Here is a 13974-nt window from a genome sequence, read left to right as displayed (position 1 = left end):
GATAAGAAACAGGTACATCTCTTATGGAAAAATAATCTGTATTCTAGTTAGACAGCTGTCGTGGTTTGGCCAGATTGGCCAATCAGAACGACAGATGGCCCTCCCCTCCTCTCTTCAAAGAGAGGAGAGGAAGAGATAAGGAGATTTACGAGTTTAGAAAAAGAACTGAACTACTTTCATGAAAATAATAATAAATAAGGAAATAGTAAATAGTAATAGAATAATAAAAATAAAATTTAAAAAAGTATACCATGTACACACAACCATATCCAGCTCCCAGGATGATGACTGGGTCACCAGCAGGCACAGGGAAAGTCCCAGACTGCAGTCAGCAACGGACAGGAGCTGAATTCTGGATCTGGAGTCAGGAATGCTCAGTTCGGGATCAAAGGCAGGCGAACAGACAGGGTCCTCCTCAGACATCAGCCATTGAAGAAAGAGACTTGCTCCTTTGATCCCTCAGCTTTTATACTGAGCATGATGGAGATGAGATGGAATACCCTGTTGGTCAGTTTTGGGTCACCTATCCTGCCCACTCCTCCCTGCGGCTGGGACGCCTCTATGCTTTTCCACTTCCAACCCTCTAATGGGGCAAACAGCGAAGTTAGCTGGCCTTGGTTGTTATAGCAATAAGTATAAGCAAGAGCCTCTGTGCATACCATTCCTTGGTATAATCAGGTCTTGTCACTGAGAGTGAACAGTGTCTGAACAATATGCTGTTAATTTCAGAGTTTAATCAGTTAGAAGAGGCCCAGCTAAAAAGTAAAATTACAAAACAGAAAATTGGTTCTGTTTTACCTCAAACCAGGACAACAGCCAAGAACCTGGAGCCCACATACAGGACAAAAACATATGTCTAATCATGTAAGTACAGAGCCTCTGACATTGTTATTTTCTTTGCAGAAACACGTCATAACACTCCTGCCGCTTTCCTTATTCCTCACATTCAAAAAATGGAAATTATATACAAATCACATTACTGCAAGGATCAGCTGTATTTTAGAAGCGCTATTATGGTAGCTATTGCCTGTTTTGACTTTGCTTTGGAAGAAATTGGACTGCCAAAATTAGAGTGCATTCTGAACAACCCAGAATCACTAAATTCATGAAGGGCAGCTGATTTAACCACCCTGTTCTGCACTGGGACTTTAGCAGATTTGTGGTTTCATTCCTTCAGGCTCTTGTAAACATTCATGTAATATGGAATGGCTTCAAAAATAATATCAGAAACCTTTTTTTTCCTGCCCTACTGTATGTGTATTTGTTAACTCTGTTGGTGTGTTTCAGAACAGTTGCCTCATCAGTTTTCCCCTCAATCTGATTTTTCAAATAGCCACTTCTGCCTCATCAATTCTTAAGATGTGAGTTTCAGCTGGGTTACCACTTACCATGCCATAGACAAGAGCAGCAATGAAGAGGGCAGCACGCTACCTTTCAAGCTACAGAGTTTGAGGTAAATGCTGCAGAAGAGGTTTTATTTGCTTACTTATACTAAGTGCTAATTGTCCATAAAACATCTAATGAATGCTAATACATGATTTTTTTTCTAAGTGGAAGAATCTTGCAGTATATACAGAGTGAAATTTATCTGATTTCCCACTTCAAGGAATTTTTTAATAGTCATGAACTTAAAATCAATCCAAAAAAGTGAGACAGGTAGTCGAAGACTACTTCACTGTTCAACTGACATCCCTGTTTCTAACATCTATTTGATGGGGCATAAGCATCAGCAACTAAAATTTTAGGAGATGCTGCTATGTCCCTGTACTCTCCAGAGAGATCAAGCCACTTAAACTGTAGGCCATAACAGATTTTGCTAAATAGGTACAGTCAACCTGATTTTATTTTAACATAGTTATTTCAAAGTAACCACACATTTTGTGGAATGAGTCATCAGTGACCCCTAAAGGGGTGATTTTAAGATTCATTTAGATTTAGACTCATTTAAGATTCATTTAGAACTTCGAATGAACTGTAATAAAAATGTTCACCTGAAAATTTTGTTCCAGTCAGGAAGAAGGGATTGTTACAGCAGGTTTATAGCACCAAAAAAATGTTTACATTCAAAAGAAGGGGTAAGAGGAGAGGGGCACTGACAGGATTCGAAGTGTTGCAGGAGAATCAGGCCTAAAAATAAAGAAAATGTAGTTCTTGAGTTTCCTTTACAACAAAAAATGCTGTTACGATACCATATAGTAGCTGCCTAGGCTGCCTGGAACAATAGTAGAATATTTACATTTCATCAAGATGCCCATTAAAAGAAAACAATGATGTCAAGTTTGAAGCTGTGAACTTTCCACATGCTTCTGTTATTTTTCACTCCATAATATATCACTTGTTGGTAAATGCACATCTCAGTTCTGTTTAGTTTGTTATTAAGAACACAATAAAGTAGTATCAATCCAGTGTCTTCTAGTCTGACAAAATTCAGACCTCATTATTCTTTGTAAAAGTTACTTTTACTATATATTTACATACACACAAATAAAACTAGCATTTATTCTTATATATATAGTGCCCCTCTTCTCCCCTAATTTAGGGCATAAGTAGTGAAATTCCAATGTATTTCACATCTAACATAGGAGCCAGGCTACAGAGATCTCTGTAAATGACATCCCAAACAAGTATATTGTGCAAATCTCAAGAGACTACGGAAAACACAAAACAGGAGAGGTAGGTCCATCACTCCAAAACATCACCTTGCTTGCCTGAGGGTTTAGTTCACTGAAATGTTTGCTTTCACTGCAGAGAGCCCTACTCTCTTGAAGATAAAGTAAATGAACAGATGGAAGATCAAGAATGACATTATAACTTCCCAACATCACTGCTGGCTTTGCTAATTATTCAGTGAATGCCAGGTCTGATTCTCAGCTACGACAATTCCATGAGTCAAAAGAACATATATGGCAGAGTAAATATATTCCAATACTTTATAGGCACAACTAAAAGGTCACCTAATAGAACACACGGAATAAAATACATTGTCAAGGTCCATTAAATAACATAGATGCTGCATAGTGTCAAATCTGAGTCTGTGTGCTGTGGGAGTTCTTAAAAACTCTACAGCACAAGCAGGTTCCTCACAGCCTGCGTTTTCTTACCATGTTATACAGACAGGTAGGTAACAGGCGGTACAGTGACAAGCCACAAGAAACATGCAAGGTGGACAGCCGCCCTCATCAAAAGACATTACAGCTTCCTATACTTAGTACACTGTATTTCTTCTTTTTTCAGTTAGCCCTTAAAGGAACAGCTCTTCCAACTTTTTTTCTTCAGTCCTTAAGAGACTCATGCAAAGGGCTCTCTCTCACTTCTGCCAGAAGAAACTGCAGGAACTCAACAGCTCTCATGGTGCGAGTCCTAATTTTTCTCCTCCTATCCCAGCTTTTAAGTGACAATTTGTTGCAGACTCTTGCGTTGAACTTGACAACCTAAGTGCAAGTTTTCGATAAGTAAAAACTTACTTAGCCCAGGCCTTATATATTGAACTTCATGAAATGTTTTTACCTTTAGTGTCTTATACAACAAATCTACATAACCAGATCTGAGGTTACAAGAACCAGCTGCAGCTTGCTGAATTACTCATTTCCACGTACTAGCTAGCTTTCATTCTTCAATAAAATGCAGTTGCGTTAGATGTGCTCTATGAAATTCATGACTTTACATTTAATTTTAATGGCAAAGACACAGTATCCAAGAAATGTCATAGAAGTTATAAGAAAACCAAAGAATTTTACTCGTCCCCTTTCCAAGTTTGGGAGTACTCCTGCAAATCCCATCCTACAGTACACTACTGCCATACTACCATTCTCACTTTGCAGATACATACCACACAGTATTTCTCAGAGTTTGCAAAGTACTTTCTAAATACCATTTACAATTGATAGGTGGAAGCAACAAATTCACAGAATCGGTGTTTATACTGAATATTTCTGAGGTCCCACAGAAGGACTTTGCCCCTGCATCTCCGTGTGTCAACAGCTGCATCTTGTTTCAATTAGCAGAAGTACCACCAAAACACCTAATTCAAAAATTGTTTGCTCCCAAACCGTTCCAGCCTCATCTTTGCTGCTTCTAAATGTAGTAGTCCCCACTGTTTCAAATGTATTCTGCACAAAAACATAAGATAAGCAATACTAAATGAGCTCTGCATGCAAATGTAGAAGTATTTAACGTGGTTGCTACTGCAACAAAGTTTTAACCCAAGCAGTTACTAAATTCCAGTCAGAGGTTCATCACTAATATCCCTAGAAATTATTGCAAATGGGAAAACTGAGTCTCATTTTTCACTATGCCTACTTACTTACCCCCCTCAAACAATTTCATAGAGGTTTTCCAGCAGTTCTCATATAATTTGTGATGCTTTAGCACAATATTACAGCATTGCAAACACCAAGAAAAATGTTTACACTTCAATAAGTTAAAATCCTGAAAGAAACTTACTGTCCCTGTAATTAGATGTAAAGTTTCAGGTTAAATTTGTTGTGCTTTGAAGGTCTATGTAAAAATCAAGACATTACTCAACAGCAGCCAACAAAAATATCCTAAGGCATCTTTTGTTTTTAACTCAACTTTTATAATCCGCACCTCTCACCGTGAACTTTATCATCATTTGCAGGTACAGCAAAGTGAAACTAAATTCTTCTACTAATGTCATGCTGTGACCAAAAAACCCCAAAACCAAGCAAACAATTTATAAATTACTTCCTACCACAGTCTTTTATTACACATCTAGCTTCAGCTGAAGGCAGCTGAAATTGCCACTGGTATTTTAACCTCCAGTTTAACCATTCCAAACAGACAATGTGCTTGTGTGCTTTCACATTTGCTATAGCTAATGATGCTATCCTGGTATTGCACATTAAACCAGACATGTACCCACCATTAATAAGACAGATCAGGCTTGCATGGAAAAATAAATTAGAAGACTGAAGAAATTTCAGATCATATTTGTTAGCTGCATAAATTCAACTCACAGTTCTGTAATATCTGTATTAACAACATATGAATAGGCCAGATAATTTCAGATTAAAATAAACTGTACGTGATGATTTTAGATTTAAGCTCTTCCTTGAGCCCCTTCCAACCACGGGGAAATCCCCTTGAGTTTTGCCAAGAGCTATGAACTGCTTGACACTATAGTCTCCCATCGACTTCCAAGGCCTCTCTGACCACAAAGTCTGCCTGCCACAGGGATGCAGTGATAAATAGGTAAGATTCAGCTCAAGTAAGAACTGCAATAATGCCATCCATGGAAAAAGTTTTAAAGAGATTTTATCGTAATTGCTGTGGTGTATATTTCTGAAATAAACCACTCACTCCAGTGTTTTGGTAGTCTGCCTCAGGGCAAGGAAAAAAAATTAAATACATCAGTCTGCAGCATCTCCCTTTTGAAACGCAAATGTACAATCAAAACTAGATTATGACCTGGCAATATACAATATTATTTAAAATAATGAAGTTAAGCAACTTAACTTCCAATACACAAATAATACAGATGCTACTTTTATTACTGCAATTCTCACTAAATGCCTTAATTTAATAAAAAGATGTTTGTTCCTAACCCTTTTTATTTTTTTCAAACAGAACATTTAATTACTCAAAAACAACCTGATGCAAAAAGAGCAAAACATGCAAAGCTACACTTCACTGTATAATATCACATCGCAACCACAGAGACAGGGCAGTCCTCCAAACACAGGTGACTTTCACAATTCATTTAAGTTAACCATAGACCCAAACCAGCCAGAGATTATGTACATGCATTTGTTCTTTATATTACATGCACCCCAGATGCTTATCTCCTAGCTACCTGTCATCTGCATCAACACTGCATTGATGTCTCCCTTCTGCCAGCTGTGTCCTGGGGCACATTTGCCCAGACCATTGTGCCGCAAGACTGATTTAGGACACCAGCAAGACTGCCATTGGGAAGACTGCTAGCAAGGGACAGAGGGGTGCCCACATAAAAGAAATGTGGGCAAGTATAGAAAAGGTGTGGCCAAGTAGAAGCCCCATTCCAATCTTTGCATTAGGGCAAACACCTAACCTTAGCAGGGCCTTCCCTTGCTCGCCCAAAGAACACCCAGGCTCAGATCTCACCACTTTGGTTCCTACATGTGTCAGAGGGAGAGGCAAGAGGATGACAAGCCTATGCAGCAAACTGATGAAGGGAACACAACCAATGGGACCATACAAAAGGGTCCCATTTAAGGGATTAAGTTTCAATATTCTGCGGTCGCAGATCATCACTTCATACAAAACTTGGAACCACAATTCAAGTGGTAAAATGCAAAGGGCAATTCTGAAGGACAGATAGTCTGTGCAAGGTGTGTGGACAAACTGGGAGGAGTCAAGGCGAGTGCTAAAGGTAACGGCACTTAGTAATTGTGCAGATGTTCATGGCTGCTTACTAGTTAATGATTGACCTCCACATGAGGTCAAACGGCTGTTAAAAAATTACTTTTACATCACAGGTAAATAAATTCAAGCACAAAAAAATATGAGGTAGGATACTTCTATGATGCACAACTGCTTTGGGGCTCCAAAGTCACACTCTGATCACAAATGCACTTAAACTACAGTAATCTTTCTTGAGCAGGTTCAAAGACGAGTTCTGCAGTACACAAGTACTGTAGGGATCTTTACACAACTTTTTCTCTGGGAAAACTAGGGTAAAGAGGGTACCCTGCTCTCTGACAGTCAGCTTGACGTGTCAACCTTCAGATGCATTTTCCACCCTGTAGAGTTCCTGTCACCTCTGTGACATAAAGCACGTGAAGCAGAAAGAACAGGTTCAAACACTGAAAAGACTTGTCAAAATAAACTCAGAGGTCAGTAACATTCAAGATATGCTCTGTTTGGGCTTTAGTACAATGGAGTTCAGATCCCAAAGAAATCCAGATAAATCTAGAAACTGGAGTCCCCAGAGACAGAGCAGACTACGGCTCTTTTCTCCTTTCTAACATTTCTAACTATTCATATAGTAAGAAAAAAACTGCTAAGGTACATTGCTGAAACAATTTCCTTTCTTGGTGTTGCAAGGTACATTCATCTTGCAATACAATCAGCCTTCCCACAGTAAGCATATTATATTTTAAAACTAAGAGTGAGACAAGTGCGTGTTAGAGACCGCCCTTTACAACCAAGCCTATACAGAAAAGGAAAAAAGTGAGAGTACTAATGAGCAATGGAATAATTAGTTTAATGACTTACTGGATTGCTACAGGAAAGAGGAAGTTAATTGATCAGTTCAGCTGCTAACAGAAGGCAATAATCTCAATTTGAGAACCAGTAACTCTGAAGAGTGGTTCCAAATGTTTTTCTTTTACCCTGAAGTTTTGTATGCTCACTCTTGTCTAATTACAGCACAACAGGAAGGCCTGTGCTCATGTAATAATAACAACCTAGTCTAAGGTAAGGAGACATAAATGAGGGAAACGCTGCCATCATTGCAGGCTATATAGGCTATAGGTGACCCAAAAGTATTCATTCACTGCTCAAAACCTCTGGTTTTGCTTGTCTGCTACAAACAGCTAGTCAACTAACATAGGCAGTCCTAGGTGTGGCCTGTCTACATTAACACTTCAGGCTCCAAATTAAGTGTATGCAAACCACATGATAAGAGTCATACCTAGGTATACACCAACACAACAAAGGCTGGTATATTCTCTAGCACGATAATAACCTAACGAAAGAGAAGCAACCTGGTAAACCTTAAACAAAGGCATGGGACAGCCTTATAAAATACACTGTCTAGCTAGGCACTGGTATGTTTCTTGGATATTTTGCATGAGAACACCGCGGTACACTGAGTCTGCTGTTTAACATATGCACACAATTAAAATATTTCTCCACAGACAGGTCAAAATTACTTGCCCATGTTCTATGTAATTCCAGACAGAGAGCTTGTGACTGAAATAAGATTACAGTTTACAATACTCTAAGACTTAATTAAAGTTTTGAGGGCTAACAAGTAGGACACTCCTCCTACTATTGGAGTTTCTCTTTGCAAACGCTGAAGCATAAGACTTTGAATAAAATATCCTTAAGAATACATTTCAGATGTGAAGCAATACATGAACCATCTTAACCTAAATATTTATAGTTATAAGCTACTCATTCTTTAGTCCTGGCTCTGAAAAACTGTATTTTTTAAAAAAATACAAACAAATGTTGTATTTAGTTAGTTAGAAATGTTAGTTTAACAGTGAACATTTTAGCAGATATTCCTACACAAATGAAACAAAAGCAATTTGCCATTCACATTTCCATTTAAGAGGTCCTTCTGATTTTCTATTGATTCTGATTATTTTATTGATGAGATCTGAAACTCTTCTCTTCCCAGAATTAGTATTATTAACTTTTTCAAAATTCATTCTTTCATCAAGTTACGACTGAATTTTAAAAGGTATCTTAAAATTATAGAGATAATTACACATTATTTGTGTTTTAATTTTAGGTACTTCTAATATCTCATACTTTAATTCCATTACTTGCACATCAAGCAGTAATATTCTACGTGCATTTTTCTGCCTAGAAATCAGATGTTAAACTGCCTCTTAGACAATGTCACCTCCGCTTTCTGCATACTCTTAGAATTACCATATTGACAGGACTGAAGACTAAAGTAGTCCCAGCAGCATCACATCTCTGTACAGGATCACCAACACACATTTCAGAGAAGTCTAACAACCAGAGAAAAAGTGATCATGAAAGACTATGATTCTTACTCAGCCACATTCCCAGTAGTTTCAAATTATTTCTAAAGACCAGCAAAACCCCACAGCAAAGTAAGGTTCCAATTTAGATTTCTATTGCCACTCAGAAATACATACTAATGTTCTTTCCATTTGAAATACTATAGTGATCTGTGAATAGCTGGCAAAAGGTTTATAGTGTAAACAAAACCTGGTAACATGAAATGTACATGTATCATTATTTAATGAGATGATGTGTTACATCATCATGTTTGTATTAAAACCAGAAGTTGTGGAGTCCCATGAGAAGGTTTTCTGTTTCTTAGCCAAAAACCTCTTTGTAATATTCCCCTTGTTTCTGTGTTAAACAAAGTGACTGAACTTGGTGGGATACCTCTCTTCCCTCCCAGGATGTTCTACCACCACTCCAAATGTGAAAGTTTCTTTTCCTCAAAGAAAAGATTTAGTGCAAGGTTTAGTGGGGAATAAAGGGCTGAAGTACCAGCCCCTCAAAGACTTCTGCGTGTGCCTGCCTTCATGCACTGTGATATACCTTATATAATTATCCATACTGACTTCCACACCTCTCAAAATCAAGCAAAACCCCCAGTTCTGGCAGAATCTGAGTACTCCAGTTTGATTTAAGGGTGTGCTCCTCCATGCAAGGTAAGCCATGGGCCTTTTTCTTTACAGACTATTTATACAGAGCTCTGAGGGGTCTTACACAAGACCCCTCAGAGCCACAGAAATACTGCTTTATCTCACTGCAGCCTGGAGGGATGAGTAAGAGACAATCCCGACACCACAGAAGTTGGGACCACCCCGTCTACTGCCTGAACAGACTCACATAAGACATCCTAATCAGTGCCTGCAGGTGTGAATCGACTGATTATGCTTTGCAATACGAAGAGGGTAAAAGTGCAGTAACCTTTACCTTGACTCATAAGCCAAAAAACCTTACTGCCTGGCAACCTCTCCATCAGCCAAGAAGGTAAATTTTCACCCCTCCATCCTCACATAAACCTTTCCTAATATGGTCAGCAGACACACGGGAGCAAAAAGGCTGAACACTATTATTTATTGCCTCAGCAATACTTTTTTAGAATTATGCATACAAAATATTTGTATATTCAAACAAATCAGTACACAAGCCCTCTCAAATTTGTTAGGCATCAGAATGAGAAGTGCACGCTAAAGACAAAGGCCCATGACACATCTGACACGTCCTTACTGGAGCTCTGAATGTCAAACTTGACACTGAAGTAACTTTAAATAATAAAGTGATCCAAAAAACGTTACTCAGATAGCACTACTGAAAATAAAGTTCAGTGTTCTTACCTGGGACGGTTTTGGTTCTTTTCCAGAGGTTAAAAAAAAACTCTCTGTCCTACTGTTATCAATGACTGGCAGGCAAGCCAATTGCATACCACTGCACATGCACACCTTCCTACCAAGGAGGAAGCACCCGCAAGCCGTGTAGTGCTAACTGCCACACTGTAAACCTGGGCATGGTTTCATACAAATATTGCGTTACTCTCAGGCAAAAAGCCTTGACTCCTGACACATCGAAACTGAGACTTTAATTAGGTACAAAGGGAAAGAACATCTGCAGAACCTTTCAAGGTAGAAAGTTAGCTTAGCAGTATCCAAGGAATCCCAGAGTCTTTCCATTTAGTTCAATCACCCCCTGAAGATTTTCATATATAGCTGTAACACAAAGCACATGAATTTCTAAACTCCTTTTTAATAATCCTACTACTTTACAGCTTGGGTTAGGAACGGTACTTAACCATGAATAGTGCTCTCTTGACCCAAAAGAAATATTTTCATTAATCTTCTAACTGGAGATAGGCAGCAGTGGTGGCTGCAATGGATTTTTACATTACCCAAATAAAAACTTCGCTGCTCCCCATTTCTCTGGGTCTTGAGTACTTAGGATGGTTTATCAAGAACTTAGTTTGCTGGGGGGAAAAAAGCAAACAAGGAAAATGCACTTCCCAAATTTTCTAAGACCACAAATTACAAACCGTCCTCCAAATCAGTCAGCGATCAGCAGAAACCTTTAGTAAGCTTAAAAAAAAAAAAAATAAGACCATTTAACACACAGCCTGTGACCCTACAGTTGCCTCAACAATCATCAGTAATGAGCAAACCACAGTGCGATCATGCTATCTCATGCAGTTAGTCCTCTTCATGAACTGAAAAAAAAGCCAACTTTAGATTTGGGGAAGAAAGAACAGTTTGTAACGAATCCAGGAGGAAACGCTTATCGGTTCTTGTGGTCTTGTGGCTAATGGCAGGAGACTTCCCAAGAGTTTACATAACTAAACGGGAGTGCCATTCCAGCACTCGGAAACCGTTCTACACATGCCAATCAGCAAGAGCAGCAAACTAACACAGGACAGAGCCAGCACAGGCTACCAGCCCAGTGGTGGCTCTCATCAGCTTGCCACCCTAGGTATCTCCCTGCTCCCCCAGCTGCTGCTGCTGGGAGTAGGAACACTGAGACTGATGGTGAGACAGACAGACCCCTGCTACAATTAAGCTATCATTTAGCTGCACGGATGTACCCTCTGGCATTTAGCTGACTCACACTGGTACCCAGGCCAAGAACTTCTCATGAAAACAAACTCAGCAGGAGAAAAAAATCAAATTTTTCCCAGATAGAGAGGGATGGGAAGTTCTGGGTACAAAACAGCCTAGGGTACAAAACAGCCTAAGGAGAATCCAGCCTGTTCACCCCCTTTGCAGACACAGGTCTGCCCATAGGCTTTGCTGCGCAATATCTCATGGAAACAAGAGAAAAAAGCCCTCGTGGGCACAGAAAGTAAGACTATGATGCAGACTGGGGATGTGGTGGGGGCAACAGCTGTTGCAATCAAGCAACAAGTTTCTCTCTCTTGAGTAGATTACAGGAACACCAACAGCAATCTCACATACATTCTCAAGAGCAAAAGAAGGTAACAGGTCTTAATCTACCAATTCAACTTCTCTTCCACCTCTCCACTGCCATTTACGCACCCCACAACTCCACAAATGGTCATACTAGCAAACTGCATCAGTGAAAGGGTCAGCTGAAAAACAGCTGCTCTCCACACTGATTTCTTTTGTTCTTGCAGATTTCTTTTTAACCCAGATCAGTTCAGTGATCCGATATTATCACAAAACCTCACCAACGGTTGTGCAACCACAACCAAAAAAGTGGCAAACTGCCATAACAGCTGTAGTACTTTCAAGTCACCTTTGGTGCTAAAAGCAACATCCCATTAAACTGCAATGCTCATCAAGCTATAAACTTAAATGCTAGCAGTTTCCTTCAGTTCAAATGGCACAGCTACGCCACTGAAGATTACAAGATTTAATAACTGCATTTGTAAATTTCAGCGATATTTCTACTATTGAGTGGTATTCAATTTTTTAAGTATTTGTGTAATTGAACCATCTTTGTATTTGTGTCCATTATACTTAATGGAGAGAGGACAAAAACCATCTTATTAACACTGGGCCATGAGCTCCAGGCATGCACTTCTCACACAGCATTGGACAAATCTTTCAGCCTCTGTGTCTCAGCTCCAGGGTGTGTAACACAGGTGTTCCCTGGAGTCAAACAGACATTTTAAAAGGTGCATCACTTACAGAATTTGAAATACTGCAGTAACAAGGATCACATAAGAAACAAAGGGTATCAAACACAGGAGGCTGGCCGGGCGGCACGTAGTCACACAAGACATGAATCTCGAGACATCATCCATCACCTGCTTTACTAGACAGAAGCGTCCTATGGCTATGCATGTGCACAGGAGCACACAAAGTTTTACAACTAACTTACTTCTTGACTGCGATGCAGATCATAGCCATGACATACTGAAGAAACTAATGCTAGCTTACTATTAGTTTTTAAAAACCTTGTATTTCAAAATACAAAACACAAGCACATCTGGACAATGGTGATGGTGAAAATATACAAGGCATTTGCAACACCTACAACTTCCCCCTACTTTGCTGATCACAAATAAAGCAACTAGTTTTACAGCAAGGAGGAAATAAAAGTAAAATGGTAGATATTGTACCTCGCAACAGGCTGATAAGATTTTCTAGTTCACAACTGGAGAATGAAGAGGGAAGGTAAAGGATGGGATTTCCAGCTCACTGAGGGAGGACTTGAAGTTTCTTCTTCACATAAAGGAGAAGAAGCTGTTTCTGGACTGTACAAACGTGAAGAATAAGACAAGATGCATGACCTCATAACCGCAGCAGGAATCTGCGATGACAAATCAGACACTTGATCTATTTAGGGAAAATAAAATTCAGAATATCAGTGGTGTGAGTCCACAACATACGGGTACAGTACAAATTGGATTCGAACACAAAATACACTTAGAAGATGAAGAATGGTCCAAGCTGTACCTAACACTGGATGGCAAGGAAGGCATAAGGACCCTCTTCCCAATCCCTGCCTACCACTGTCAGTAAGACTTTATTTAGAAAAGCGTTACACTGCATTTAACTTGTGCAAAGTTTGCTATTCAGTTCAGTTTTGAACACTACAACATATACCAAGCTGCTCATCTATATGCTTCTAAATGCACATTTTATTTCACCTGATTAGTGAAGTTTGCTTTTTAGCTTCCACAGTTTATAAATTTCAACTACAGCACCATACAATTACCGGCAGTAACAAAGTAACCACACTGCAACACCAACAAGTATACATTCTGCAACCATTGTGCAAGACAAAGGCTTATGCTGGCTCTCAGCAACTGTTAGCACAGCACCTTAACCTGCAGGTGCTGAAAACTGCACAGAAGCTGTGCCAGCTCTTATCTCCCCTTAAAACCACATGGGAGCTGGGGGCAGAGAAGGAGTGGCAGCGCCTTACGAAAAGCTGCCCAGGTCCTAAGGAAAGGCTGTTGCCAGCTATTGTCACAAAGTAGCCCAGAACACCAACATGCTTAACGTTCCTTGATTATACCGAGCATAAACACATGGAATAGGCACTGTACACATGGAGCTGCCAGAATCGGTGAGCATGTTTTCAACACTATATGGATCACATTATGTGAGCCATAGAGAAAGTATTTTTTATAGTTTCTAGACCATTCTTTTAGTGTCAAAAGTGAAAAAAGAAAATTCTTAGCTACCTACAGGAGAGATAAGAAACAAATCTGAAAAATAAGAAATCAACATTATTCCACAAACACACGCTATTACAGAGATCCGTGTAAGCATATGCTGATTTTTAGGCACATGTTTCAATTCTCCTGATATCAAGAAG

The 13974-nt window shown here is 39.4% G+C and overlaps 1 protein-coding gene across 4 annotated transcripts in view; it reads right to left on the bottom strand.

Annotated features, from left to right (window-relative positions):
• PIP5K1B (phosphatidylinositol-4-phosphate 5-kinase type 1 beta) overlaps window positions 1-13974 on the bottom strand; it is a 114075-nt gene that overhangs the window by 98079 nt on the left and 2022 nt on the right. For 2 of the 4 annotated variants that reach the window (XM_074570445.1, XM_074570446.1), the window contains exon 2: window positions 12770-12986. The exons of the other annotated variants lie outside the window; for them this stretch is intronic. The gene's annotated coding sequence lies outside the window, so the exon portion shown is untranslated. The remainder of the gene's footprint in view (window positions 1-12769; window positions 12987-13974) is intronic. 4 annotated transcript variants of the gene reach the window in all.

This window comes from Larus michahellis, chromosome Z (assembly GCF_964199755.1).
Source record: "Larus michahellis chromosome Z, bLarMic1.1, whole genome shotgun sequence".
NCBI lineage: Eukaryota > Metazoa > Chordata > Aves > Charadriiformes > Laridae > Larus > Larus michahellis.
Note: the sequence above shows the minus strand (reverse complement) of the source record. Positions and strands in the feature narration are given on the sequence as shown.